Here is a 12,829-nt window from a genome sequence, read left to right as displayed (position 1 = left end):
TTGAGGGTCCAGAGCAGGCACAAGGTGTTGGGAGAGAAATGTGAGGTGACCTGCACCTGATCAGCTTGTGGGACACAAGGAGCAGATGGGTGGCAATGCTGTGAGGAGTCAGCTGTGCCTCAGCATCTCCAGGGGGCCTGTGGCTGGGCAGGGGCTGCCAGGTGCCATCTGTCACCTCCCTGCCAGGCAGCAGCAGCCTTGGGCACCCAGAGGCAGCTAAGCCCCCTGTGCACACACACTGAGAGCTGCCCCAGCTGAGAGTCCCTCTCAGGGGCCCTGAGGAGCTCTGGGCTCTGGCAATACAAACCTCATGGAGTTTTGGAAGGGAAAGAGGCCAGTCCTGCCCTGGGGGCACAATGACCCAGAGATGAGGGCAGGGACATGAACAGCTCTGGAGTGACCCTGAGGAGAAGGCCCTGGGCTCTGTGAGGGATGTCCTGAGGCACAGGGGCTCGGGATGAAAGTTAATAAGGACAACAGGATGTGGGGCTGACTTGGGGGCAGTGTGGCCACCCAGACAGGGAAGTTGTCACCCCTCTGGACTCAGCCCTGGGGTAACACTTCTGGACTGGTCTGTCTGTCTATGAGGCTCATCCTTGGGGAGGAATGAAGAAGAACTGGAGCTGGGCCAGAGGAGATCAGGCAGGATGGAGATGTTCTTGGTGGTGGAATGAGAAAGAAAGCCACATAGGGAGATTTGGAATGTTGAGAGTGGAGGTGAGGAAATAGAAATATCCCTCAAAGGGGAGCCTTGTAGTGCAAGAGGTCACGCAGAGAGAGTCTGGACCATGCCATGGCTTTGTGTTCCAGGGAACAGGCAGTGATGGGTGCACAGACATCAGTGAGGGCACAGAAACTCTGCTGGGAGGGCTGGGAGGCAAAGCAGGATGGGTGTGTGCAGCCTGCAAGGCCAGAGGAGCAGCAGGGACAGGGCAGGACAGGCTGCAGGAGAGATGGCCAAGGGCTCTGGCAGGGCTGGAAGGCACAAAGGCACCCAGGGCTTTGTCCCCAGCACTCTGACAGGTACCTCTGCCACTGAGGCCACCACAAGGAACTTTCCTTTGAGGGTCTGGACCTTGTTTCTCCCTAACCCCTCCCTTTGGAGACTGGGAGGGGTTGCAGAAATTTTGACATTTGTCATTTCACACCCTCACCCCCTCCTGCCCCACAAACAGTCCTGAGCCACCAGTGAGGGACAGGACCTGTTGGCCCAGGGCCTGAGACTCAGGCCTTGGCCTTTGTGCTTCCTCAAAGAAACTCAGGGTTTTCTCAGCTTTCCAGGTGCCTGCACAGAGCCTTTGTCTCCCTGCAATCAAGGCCTCCAAGGATCTGCTCTAACGAGTCCCTGGGGAGGCTTTGTCAGTGCCTGCCCTCAGTGGGGCCCATTGATGCTTCAGGAGACTTGGAGTTTGGCTTCTGACTTCTTGAGAACTTCTTCATTGTTTTATCAGTTCCTGAGGACCATGAACTCATCTCCAAATACACAGTAGGGCTCATTAAAGCACAGAAAAATCAATTTCTTTCTCTTCCTTTAATTGACTTCAAGTCTTCAAGACTTGTATTATTTGGAGTTTAGTTAAGGAGGAAAATTTCAATATGGACCTGACAAAAATATTTATTTTTTAATGAATGGGGATGATTTACACAGACACTTCAAATGCAAGAGGGCCAGGGTGAAAAGGAATCAGATAAAAAATAGGGCAAAAGAGATTAGCAGCCCTTAACCATTGACCAATTTGACAGTTACCATCTGCTTCAATAGCATTGATTAGCAATTTTAACAGTGACTCAACTGCAGAGTCACAATAACAACATTCACACCACACTCAATTCACACACACTCACAGGCAGAGATGAGTGGACACATCAATATCTGTGTGTGTAAAGGTACCCATCCAAAATTCTCCTTGTTGTCAGTGAAACACTCCCGTCCAATCCCTTTGTGTTTCCCAAGAGACAAGGGTGGCACCTGGAGGAGTGTGTTTGTTGAGAGGGGATAAGAATTGTCCTGGGCATCAGCAATGCTCTAATCCCAAATATTCTGGGGTTCCAGGAACTTAATCAAACATTTTCTGCAGCATCTCTTTACTGGGTAAAAATCTGGCAGGATGATCAAGCCAAGGGAGTGGGGGGGAATCAAGTTACATCGAGGGGTGTTCCCAGGGCTCAGTGTTGGGGTCAGCTTAGTTCAATTATTGTTATAAACGACCTTGACAAGGGCATTGAGTGCACCCTTAGTCAGTTTGCAGATCACACCAGGCTGGGTGGGATTGCTGACCTGCTGGAGGGCAGGAAGGCTCTGCAGAGGGCTCTGGACAGGCTGGATCGATGGGCCCAGGCCACCTGGATGAGGTTGAACAAGGCCAAGTGCCAGGTCCTGCACTGGGGTCACAAGTACCCCCAGTCCGTGGCAATGCTCTGCAACTGATCCCCACAGCCTGTCCTGTGTCTTCAGTCTCTTCATTTCCAAGAACTTTGTGAGAAAAGGGAGCTCTGTGCTCTGAGCATGGAGGGAGATCCAAGTGCCCCTGAAGGAGGAACCAAAACTCATCAGGTTTGTGTTCTTTGGGAGGTTGGGAACTGGTGATGCTTAGAGGCACAGTCCCTTCATTGCCCAGAGAAAAAATAAACACAGTAACATTTCTAAACACCACAGCAGTTTCCTCAGCTTTCCTCAGCCTCAGCAACCTGGATGACCCACGTCCTTGCTGTGCTGGTCACACAGCCCAGGGTGCTCCTGGCCTCCCTTGCTGCCAGGGCACACGGCTGCCTCCTGCCCAGCTCCTGCCCACCCACAGCTGCCTTACAGGGCTGCTCCCAGCCAGGCAGCTCCCAGCCTGTGCCATGGCCAGGGGAGGCCCCTGCAGGGGCACACACTGCCATTTGTCCTCTGGCATTGCAGGAGGTTCCTGCCAAGATGGGCTCTCCTCCTCCCTCAAGCTTTCCCTGAGCACAGAGGCCTGAGAGACCTTTCCAGTAAAGACTCAGGCAGAGAAGCCACGGAGTCCCTCAGCACCACAGCAGTGTCTGCTGGAATTAAATCCCCTCCCCATCCCACAGCAGCCCAGCATTTCCCTCCTTCAGCCTTGGTCTCCAGTACAGACCCTGGCAGTGACTCTGTGGCCCCTTTGTGCCCCACTGCCCCACAGTTGGTCCCACAACCCCCTGTGCAGCCCCAGCCCAGGGCAGGAGCATCCAGGGTGGGGAACAGCCCCTATGGGGGGGTGCCCAGAGGAATTCCTGGGCTGGGTCACAGAAAATGGGGGAGCTAAATAGTAGAATGAAGTTAATAATGAAATATCATTGAAGACAATAATATTAGAAAGGGAAAAAACAATTATAAATGAGGACAGACTTCATCTCTCATGACATAAACTACAAACCATTGGCAAAGGAAAGCAAGCAGTCTCTGGTTGCTGCAAAGCATCCAGTCATCTTTTTCTTCACAGCATCCTTGAGTTCTTGGTTCCTCAGGCTGTAGATGAAGGGGTTGACTATTGGAGGCAGCACCGAGTACAGAACTGCCAGGACCAGGTCCAGGGATGGGTAGGAGACAGAAAGGGGCTTTAGGTAGGCACAGAAGGCAGTGCTGAGAAACAGGGAGACCACAGCCAGGTGAGGGAGGCATGTGGAAAAGGCTTTGTGCCGTCCCTGCTCAGAGGGGATCCTCAGCACAGCCCTGAAGATCTGCACATAGGAGAAAACAATGAAAATGAAACATCCCACAATAAACGCCCCACTAACCAGAAGAAGCCCAAGTTCTCTCAGGTAGGAGTGTGAGCAGGAGAGCTTGAGGATCTGGGGCACTTCACAGAAGAACTGCCCCAGGGCATTGCCATGGTATAAGGGCATGGAAAATGTATTGACTGCGTGCAGGAAACCATAAAAATGCACAGCTGACAAACTCAAAATTGTGTGTCCCACACAGGAGCTTTGCTACTTGGTAACTATTATTACTGTAGCCTCCAATATATATGTTTCTATATATGTACATATATGCACATATATATATGTGTGTGTGTGTATAAATGTGTCTTTGTCTCGCCTCACACTGAGGCACCAAAAAGATTGTGGTGGGTTGACTTTGGCTGAACACCACGGACTCATCAAGCTGCTCTATCACTGCCCTTCCCAGCCAGGCAGGGGAGAGAGAATAAGGTAGAAAATGACTTGTGGGATTGGATAAGCAGTTCACTAAAATAAAAGGCAAAGTTTGCACACTCCACAAGCAAAGAAGAAAATAAGAAGGTTTATTCCCCACTTCCCCTTAGTGAGCAATGTCTGGCCACTTCCAAGGAAGCAGGGCCATAACACATCTACTGGTTGCTCAGCAGGCAAATATTGTAAAGAATGAATACCCTCCCCTTCCTCTTCCTTTCCTCAGCTTTTATATCTAAACTGATGTCACAGGGTCTGGAATATCCCTTTGGTCAGTCTGGCTCTGCTGGCCTGGTTGCAACCCCTCCCAGGATCTTACCCTTCATTGCAGGGGGAGAAATGTTGCAGTGCTGATGCTGTGCCAGCCCTGCTCAGCAGCAGCCAGAACACTGCTCTGCTCTCAACACCTTTGCAGCTCCCATTGCAAAGCACAGCACTGGGAGGGCTGCTGTGGGGAATGAACTCCAGCTCAGGCAGAGCCAGTACAGGTTCCATGAGTTTCTGCATTGTCTCAAGGTTTTTAGATCCATGAGTCTCTTCTAGTTTCTCAGTGGGGCCCTCATTCCACAAAGGTCTAAACTGTGACAATGGCTCTTTGATTCCATGAGGTTCCACAGTATTCCATGGCTCCTCTGGTTCCATGAGGCCCTGCAGTGTCACAAATGGCCCCTTGATTCCATGGGGGTCCTCAGTGTCACAGTGACCCCATTGATGCCATGAAATCCCACAGTGTCCCAGGCTTCCTTTGCTTCCATAAGGCCCTGCAATGTCACAATGGCCTCTTGATTCCATGAGGTTCCATTGTGTCCCAGGGTTCCTTTGGCTCTGTTAGGCTCTGCATTGTGACAATGGCCCCAGGATTCCATGAGGTTCCTCAGTGTCCAAGGCTCCCTTTTTTTCCATGAGTTTCTGCAGTGCTCTGAAGTCCCTTTGGGACTATGAGGCTCTGCACTATTACAGGCCTTTAAACTTGATATCAGGCAGGAGGGCACAATATCAGGCTTGTCCCTGGAAAACTGTGGCATAATAGGAAAAAGTTAAAGGACAGGGGTTACCTGTGAGGGCCCTGTGTGCTGACACTGGCATGGACCAGCCACACTGGGGCACACCTGATGTCTGACAGAGATGGGACAGGCACTTCTGGGATAGTAGAAGCCAACAAGGAAATATTGGAGAAAGTCCCTCAGAGCCAAAGGAGGCTTAAGAGGGAGCAGCTGCATCAAGCACAAGCAGCCAACCTTGTTCAGGTGGAAGCAAGGAATACCCAGGAGATGGAAGTGGGCTCAGGGTACTTGGAATGAATGCAGAGAGGTGGTCAGGATATGTAGAAAGGAGACAAGGAAGGCCAGTGCCCATCTGGAATTAAATGTGGCCAAAGATGTCAAGCACAACAAGGAAAGTTTCTTCAAATATATTAATAGCAAAAGGGAAACGAAGGATCCTGTGGGCTCATTTCTAAGTGGAGAGGAGACCTTGGAAATAGAGGATGAAGAGGCTCAACAGCTCAAACTCTCACAGCCTGTCTCCGCCAGAGAGGTGCTCCAGCCCTCTGATCATCTTGCTGGCCTCCCCTGAAACTGCTCCAACAGGTCCGTGTCTTTCCTGTGCTGAGGACCCCCTGGAGCTACATGAGATGCAGGGGCTGGCAGGGAAATCACCAAAAGTGATTCCCATTCAGAGCAGGTGCATTACAGAGACAGAGAGGTGCCCAGAGCTGGAAGCAGCACTGCAGGTGGGATGTCAGCTGAGCAGAGCAGAGGGGCAGAACTCACCCTCACCTGCTGCCCATGCTGTGGGATGAGCTCAGGACGCAGGGGGGTTCCAGTCTCTGAGCTCACATTGCTGGGTCACATCCTGCTTTTTATCCACAGGCATCCCCACGTCCTTGTGTGCAGGTCTGCTCTTGATCTCCTCACCCCCAAACCTGTACTGGTATCTGAGAGTATTTTACATCATCTCCTTCCCTTTCTACCCTGTCCTTTCCATCCCAGATCTTGGAAGAGGACACTGGGATTCCAGGCTTCCTGTGCCTCCATTTCCCCTGTGCTCCTAAGGTATGGATCTCATGAAGCCCTGGCCAGAACCTTTTCCCCAAAGTATTCCCAAAACCCAGATTCCTGAGGGAATGACCCTGTGCTCCTCATCCTTCCAGGACACATGGAGGGTGTGAAGGGGATTTCCTGTGCAGAGACCCCCAGGAGCCCCCTGGGTGCTCTGCTGATTATTGGAGTGTGGGTAAAGAGGCACTGGGTGTGCAGAGGCTGGAGAGGGGAGGGGACAGAGACATGGGAACCCACATGGACATGTGGACACACACACATGACCATGGGGACATGCACATGGACACGGGAACACACATGGACAGGGGAACAAACACACAGAGTCAGAGCATTGCTTTGCTGAAGGGGTTTATTGATCATTCCTGGGTGATTCCCAGGGCTGCCAAGGGGTCAGAAGTGTCTTCCAGGGATGATGATCTCCTCATACCACTGGAGAGGGACAGGACATGGGTGTGATCAACAGTTCCAATCCTGAAAGGCAGAGCCCAAAACATCAGCCCCAGTGTCCACTGGGACATGAGAGAGACATTGTACCTCCACCATCTGTCTGAAGGGACCTGGAGAAAAGACAGGAATTAAATCCTGAGATCCATGTGGCCCAAAGAGTACCTCAGCCTGGGATGCCCTGAAATCTCCCAGAGCCCCTCAGTGCCTTCCTGGTGACATTGGGGTCTGCAGAGACCCCTGAGTGCAACGAAAGGTGTGGGGGCAGCTCTATCCAACTCAGTTGGGACACAGGTCAGGGATAGCCATCTCTGTGTCTATTTGCTGTGCCCACGATCTCCCCAACCCATCACCCAGAACCCTCCCAGGCCTATTTCTGGGTGCTGAGGAGCCTCTGATATTTCTCACCTGGAGAGGCATCCAGAGAGGCAACTGAGCATCACTCGCGCAGAAGCTTCACCTGCTCAGCCACAGGGGGCTGTGGGGAAAGGCAGGATTAGAGACACTGGGATGTACTGGGGCATACTGGGATGTACTGTGAAACACTGGGATGGCCTGGAGGGTCATGGCCATGAGAGGGGAGAGTCTGGGCCCAGCAGGACTCAGGGTACCCACCTCAGACCTCTTCACTCGACCAACATTGACACCTCCCTGTAGAGAGACCATGAGGTGTCACTGGTTCATTCCCACTCCTAGTACATGATGGGGGGGAGAGGGGGGGACTAAACTGCCCCTCCTCTTTCCCACCCTGTGTGTCCCTCAAATCCAGTACTTACCCCAATACATGCAAGTGCACCTGATGCCGTGGTTGGCTGGGGAAGGAGAGCACAGGTTTAAGCAGGATTGGCCCCTGTGGGGCTGTGGGTGACACAGGTGTCCCCAGCCCCCCTGGGACTGCCCCCTGGACTAAGGGGGAAAATCCCTTCTGCTCCTCCCAATCCCAAACTGCCCAGTTTCCCCTGGGATGCCTGATCCTGCAGGGACCAGGGTGGGGATGGAGACAAGGAGAGCCAGGGAAAATCAGGGTGTCCAAAGAGGATGGGGGTGAGAGGGAGGGCACCCAAAGATGGAGAACTGGGGGAAACTGGGGATCAAACGAGATGGGCATTGGGGTCTAGAAGGGATGGGACTATAAGGGAGGCAGGTGAGGAGGAAGGAATTCCAGTGGAGGGGAAATGGGGAATGAAGCAGGGGATGAGTGAGGTCAGGAGAAATGGGAAAAGGGAAAAAAACTCAAAGGGATTGGGAGGGGCTTTGGTACTGGGGAGTCAAGGAAGGGGATTTAGGGGCATCACTGTCTAATGAAATGGGAAAGGGAAAGGATTAGTGGGGAAAGAGGGGAAGAAATGTTCTGGGAATGATATTCTATGTGTGTGTACTGGGGTGGACTGGGTAGTATGGTAATACAGTGGGGGCCATGAGGAAGGGGCCTCTCCAGGAAACACTGGGGTGGACTTGGAAGCACTGGGATGCCCTGGAAGGTTTTGGCCATGAGAGGGCAGGGTCTCTTCCCAGAAAAACTGCTGGTACTCACCATGCCAGGCCCAGAAGTGACGGTGCCTTCCTGCAGAGAGACCATGAGATGTCACTGGTCACTGGGGTGTCCCCAGTCTCAGTGAGGGATAAGAGAACCAAACTGCCCCCCAGTTCCCCCACGGGGTGACCCCAAATCCAGGACTTACCTCACCACAGCCACCACCAGCAGCGTTGATGGGGGCCTGCAGAGGGAGAGCAAAGACTTGGTTGGGATTGGCCCTTGCAGGGCTGTGGGGGGCACACAGGTGTCCCCACCACCCAGCCCACGGCTACACGCCGGTCTGAGCGGGAGTGCTTGGGATTGAGGGTCTCATGGAAATGGGTGACAGAGGGGAAAGACAAGGGGTTGAGAGGAAAGACTGGAGGGAAGCCCCTGGGAAACATCCACGGGAGGACATGTCCCAGTTCAGCCTGGCTACGTCTTGCCCCAGGTCAGCCCAGTTTGGAGCTTGGTCCTGATTGTCCTAATTTCACTGAATTTGACCATGGTCCAGTTTTGCCCAGTTTAGATTCAGTCTTTATCCTTGGATGGGAAAGAGAGGAGATCCTGGGGAAAGGCCTGAGGGGACCAAGAGAATGGGATGGGAAGGTCCAAAAAGGTGGGATCTGGGGGCAGGTAGAGCAGAATCCAGTCTGACTCTGCCAGGACAAAGCTGAGTCCAACCATGCCAGGAGGAACCAGAGCTCCAGCAGCAGGAGTAGAATGGTGGGAAGGGCAAGGACAGAGGGAATTGTGGTAGGAAGAAAGTGGCACTGGCTGGGGCTGGGAGTGCTGGGCAGTCCTGGGGGAGCCCCTGGATTGGGAAGGGGCCCATCCCTGAACCTATCCCGGTGGCATCGTAATCTCACCAAGGCATCTGCCGGATGGCTCAGCAGGATGGTGAAGAGCAGGGCCACGCTGAGCACAGCGACCTTCATCTTCCTCGCTCAGTGGGGAGCACTGGGTGAGGCTGGAGAAGGTGAGGAGCACATTTATCCCTGCTGGGACTCCTCCCTGCACCCTCCCCAAGAGCCTTCCAGGCAAAGCCTGACTTGGCACAGACCCCAGCCCTGGCAACAAAGCCAGCCGTGGCATGGATCCAGCCACCTTCCCTGGCATCCATCCAGCTCCCTGCATGGGACACCTGCCCCTGGAAGGGCCCAGGCATCTGAGGGTACAAAGAGGGGGTAAGCAGGAATAAGAAAACAGCTGCACACCCAGTGGGGACAACCCCTACTCCAACACAATCCATCCTCCAACAGCCCCCTAAAGCCTGACCCCCCATCTCCTGGTGCCTGTCCTTTCCCAGAGCTTTCCCTCTGACAACACCAGAGCTGAGCCCAGCCCCAAACCTGGCACATCTGAGCAGAATTATCCCTGTTCCCACTCCAGACCCTTGGCTGAATGGGGGGCTGACACTGAGCCCTCTGCTTGGGACACCAGGGCCCCAGGATGAGGGAAAACAGGGAGATGGCAGATAAAGAAGTTCACAGGCAATAGTAACAGCCTGGGATCTCCAGTCTCTGGTTAGCTCTGGAGAAACTGGTGAGCACTGGGGAGTGTTGGCACTGGGAGAACAGGGCTTGGCTTTGAGAAATGCTGGGGTGGTTGCAGTGCTGGGTCCAGACCATTTCCTGACACTGCACCCCCAAACTGGTCAAGGCCCAGCCACTCCCTTTCCAAGCACAGCCCAAAGGAGAAGATCCCCTGCCCTGGCCCTGCCCCTGTCCCAACTGGGGACAGTGTGTCCTCCTGAATCACCTGGATCCTATCTCTGCTGAGCTGTCCCAGACAGGGGGTCCCAGTGACTCCAGTCCAGCAGGGCTCTGGTTGCAGACTGGGCTGGGACTGGGACACAGCTCCCACAGACCCCCCTCTCCTCAGGGATGTCCCTTCCCTGCCCTCAGCCCACTGCTCTCCCAAGCAGGATGGGACCTTCCCACCTGAGTGTCCCTTGCTCCCATCCCAGCTCAGAGGCCCCTGTCAGGTGTGACCCCCATGGGCAGAGATCAATGACAGTCACTGATCGGGGGCTCCCGGGAGGTGCCAGAACCTCAATTGTCCACTGACATTCAGTGACATTTCCAGGAGATGTTCCACCCTTACGGGACACTGACCATACAGAGAGAGCAGTTGTGGGGCAGGTGGGAAAACAATTCAGGTGACTGACTTGACTATTTGCTTTGGATATTCCTGAGGAGCTGGCAGTGACCTGGAAGGTTTCCCTTTGTCCTCTTTCTGCTTTGTTCCACATTTATTGGATAATTGAGGAACGTTGACTGGGCAGAGGCTCAGGAGAGCTGAAGCTGCTCAGGTGGGGCACTTGGAGCCCCTAACACAAAAGGTACCCTTCTGGACAGTCCCAGTGGTGCCATGCCAGACCTGCTCATGGTTGTGAATCAGCAGCTCATTGGAAGAGGGAAATGTCTGCAGTTTGGTGTGGAACGTTGTGGGATGGTGCTCAGCAGGTGCAGGATAGGCCCAGCCACATCTCTCAGGTAGAGCCAGGGCCAGGACTCCCTTGTTTCCAACCTCCTGATACTCTGTCAGGAGCCCCAGTCCTTGTTTGGGTTTAGGTCCCAACTGTTGGATGTGAAAACCATCAGAGGTACCTACTTGTGTTCTCAATAGTTCAGCAAAAACAGGAGCAGGTCACAGGCCAGAGGAACTGATGGTCAATAGCTCAGAGTCCCAATGGACACAAGTGACCAGTGGTGTCCCTCAGAGCCCATCCTGGGACCTGTGGTACTTTATAGCTTGGTTAAGGAGGTAGAGAAAGGGATTGAGGGCACCCTTAGCAGGTGACACTGAGCTGAGCAGTGCAGGTGACACACCTGAGAGACACAATGGCATCCAGTGGGACCTGGACAAGCAAGAGAAATGGTCGCATGGGAATCTCCTGAGGTTTAACAAGACCAAGTGCAGCTGCTGCTTGTGGGTCAGGGCAATCCACAGTATCAATCCAAGTTGGAGGATGAAGGGATGGGAGTGCCCCGGGACAGGGATCAGGGGGTGCTGGCAAGTGACAAATGGGACACAACCCAGCTCGGAAAGCCCCCACATCCTGGGCTCATCCTGGGCAGCAGGGAAGGAGGGGAATCTGCCCCTCTGAGACCCAACCTACAGTGCTGCCTCCAGCTTTGGGGTCATCAGCACAGGAAGGACATGGACCTGTTCCAATGGATCCAGAAGAGTCCACAAAGATGCTCTTATTGCTCGAGCACCTCTGCTCTGGAGACAGACAGGGACAAATGGGATTGCTCAGCCTGCAGAAGAGAAGGCTCCAGGGAGATCTTCCAGTGCCCAGGAGGGCTCCAAGAAAGCTGGAGAGGGATTTTGGACAAGGACCTGTAGTGATGGGAGAAGGGGGAATGGCTTCCCACTGACAGAGGGCAGAGTTAGGTGGATGTTGGGAAGAAAATTTTCCCTGGGAGGCTGGTGAAGCCCTGGAGCAGGTTATCCAGAGAAGCTGTGGCTGCTCCATCGCTGGAAGTGTCCAAGGCCATGTTGGATGGGGCATGGAGCAACCTGCTCTAGTGGAAGGTGTCTGTGCCCAAGGCAGGGGGTGGTGTGAGATGGGCATTAAGGTCCCTTCACGCCTAAACCATTCCATGACTCTGTGATATTATGCTGAGATGAGGCAGGTCACTGGCATGGCCTGTAAACCAGTCAGTTATCCCAGTCACAACCAGTACAACAGGACAGACACCTCCTGCTGAGCCCGGTCCCCCACCATGCACAGGTACTGAGGGACTCTGGGAACCAGAGGGCAGCAGGAATTTGGGATGTGAGATGTAAATTTGGGGAGAACAGGGCCCCCTTCTCTCCTCCCCTTTCCCTCTGAGAGTCACTGTGACACCTCCCTGCAGGTCACGGGTTGAAAATGGCCAGGCCCAAAATTGATTTGAAGCCTGAGTGTGGGAAAAATGCCACAGAAGGGACTGCAGGGACAGGAGGAATTTGCCCAGGTCCTCCCAGCCTTGCTCAGGGTGGGGAAAGGAGACAGTCCAGGTGGGATCAGCTGCACCTCAGGCACCCTGGTCATGTCTCTCGTTTATCTCTGTCAAACACCAAACTCCAGACATTTCCCTCTTCCAATGAGCTGCTGATTCACAACCATGAGCAGGTCTGGAATGGCACCACTGGGATTGTCCAGAAGGGTACCTTTTGTGTTAGGGGCTCCAAGTGCCCCACCTGAGCAGCTTCAGCTCTCCTGAGACTCTGCTCAGTCAACGTTCCTCAATTATCCAATAAATGTGGAACAAAGCAGAAAGGGGACAAAGGGAAACCTTCCAGGTCACTGCCAGCTCCTCAGGAAAATCCAAAGCAAATAGTCAAGTCAGTCACCTGAAATGTTTTCCCACCTGCCCCACAACTGCTCTCTCTGTATGGTCAGTGTCCCGTAAGGGTGGAACATCTCCCGGAAATGTCACTGAATGTCAGTGGACAATTGAGGTTCTGGCACCTCCCGGGAGCCCCCGATCAGTGACTGTCATTGATCTCTGCCCATGGGGGTCACACCTGACAGGGGCCTCTGAGCTGGGATGGGAGCGAGGAACCCTCAGGTGTGAAGGTCCCATCCTGCTTGGGAGAGCAGTGGGCTGAGGGCAGGGAAGGGACATCCCTGAGGAGAGGGGGGTCTGTGGGAGCT

Source organism: Pithys albifrons, chromosome 31, assembly GCF_047495875.1.
Source record: "Pithys albifrons albifrons isolate INPA30051 chromosome 31, PitAlb_v1, whole genome shotgun sequence".
Lineage (NCBI taxonomy): Eukaryota > Metazoa > Chordata > Aves > Passeriformes > Thamnophilidae > Pithys > Pithys albifrons.
Note: the sequence above shows the minus strand (reverse complement) of the source record.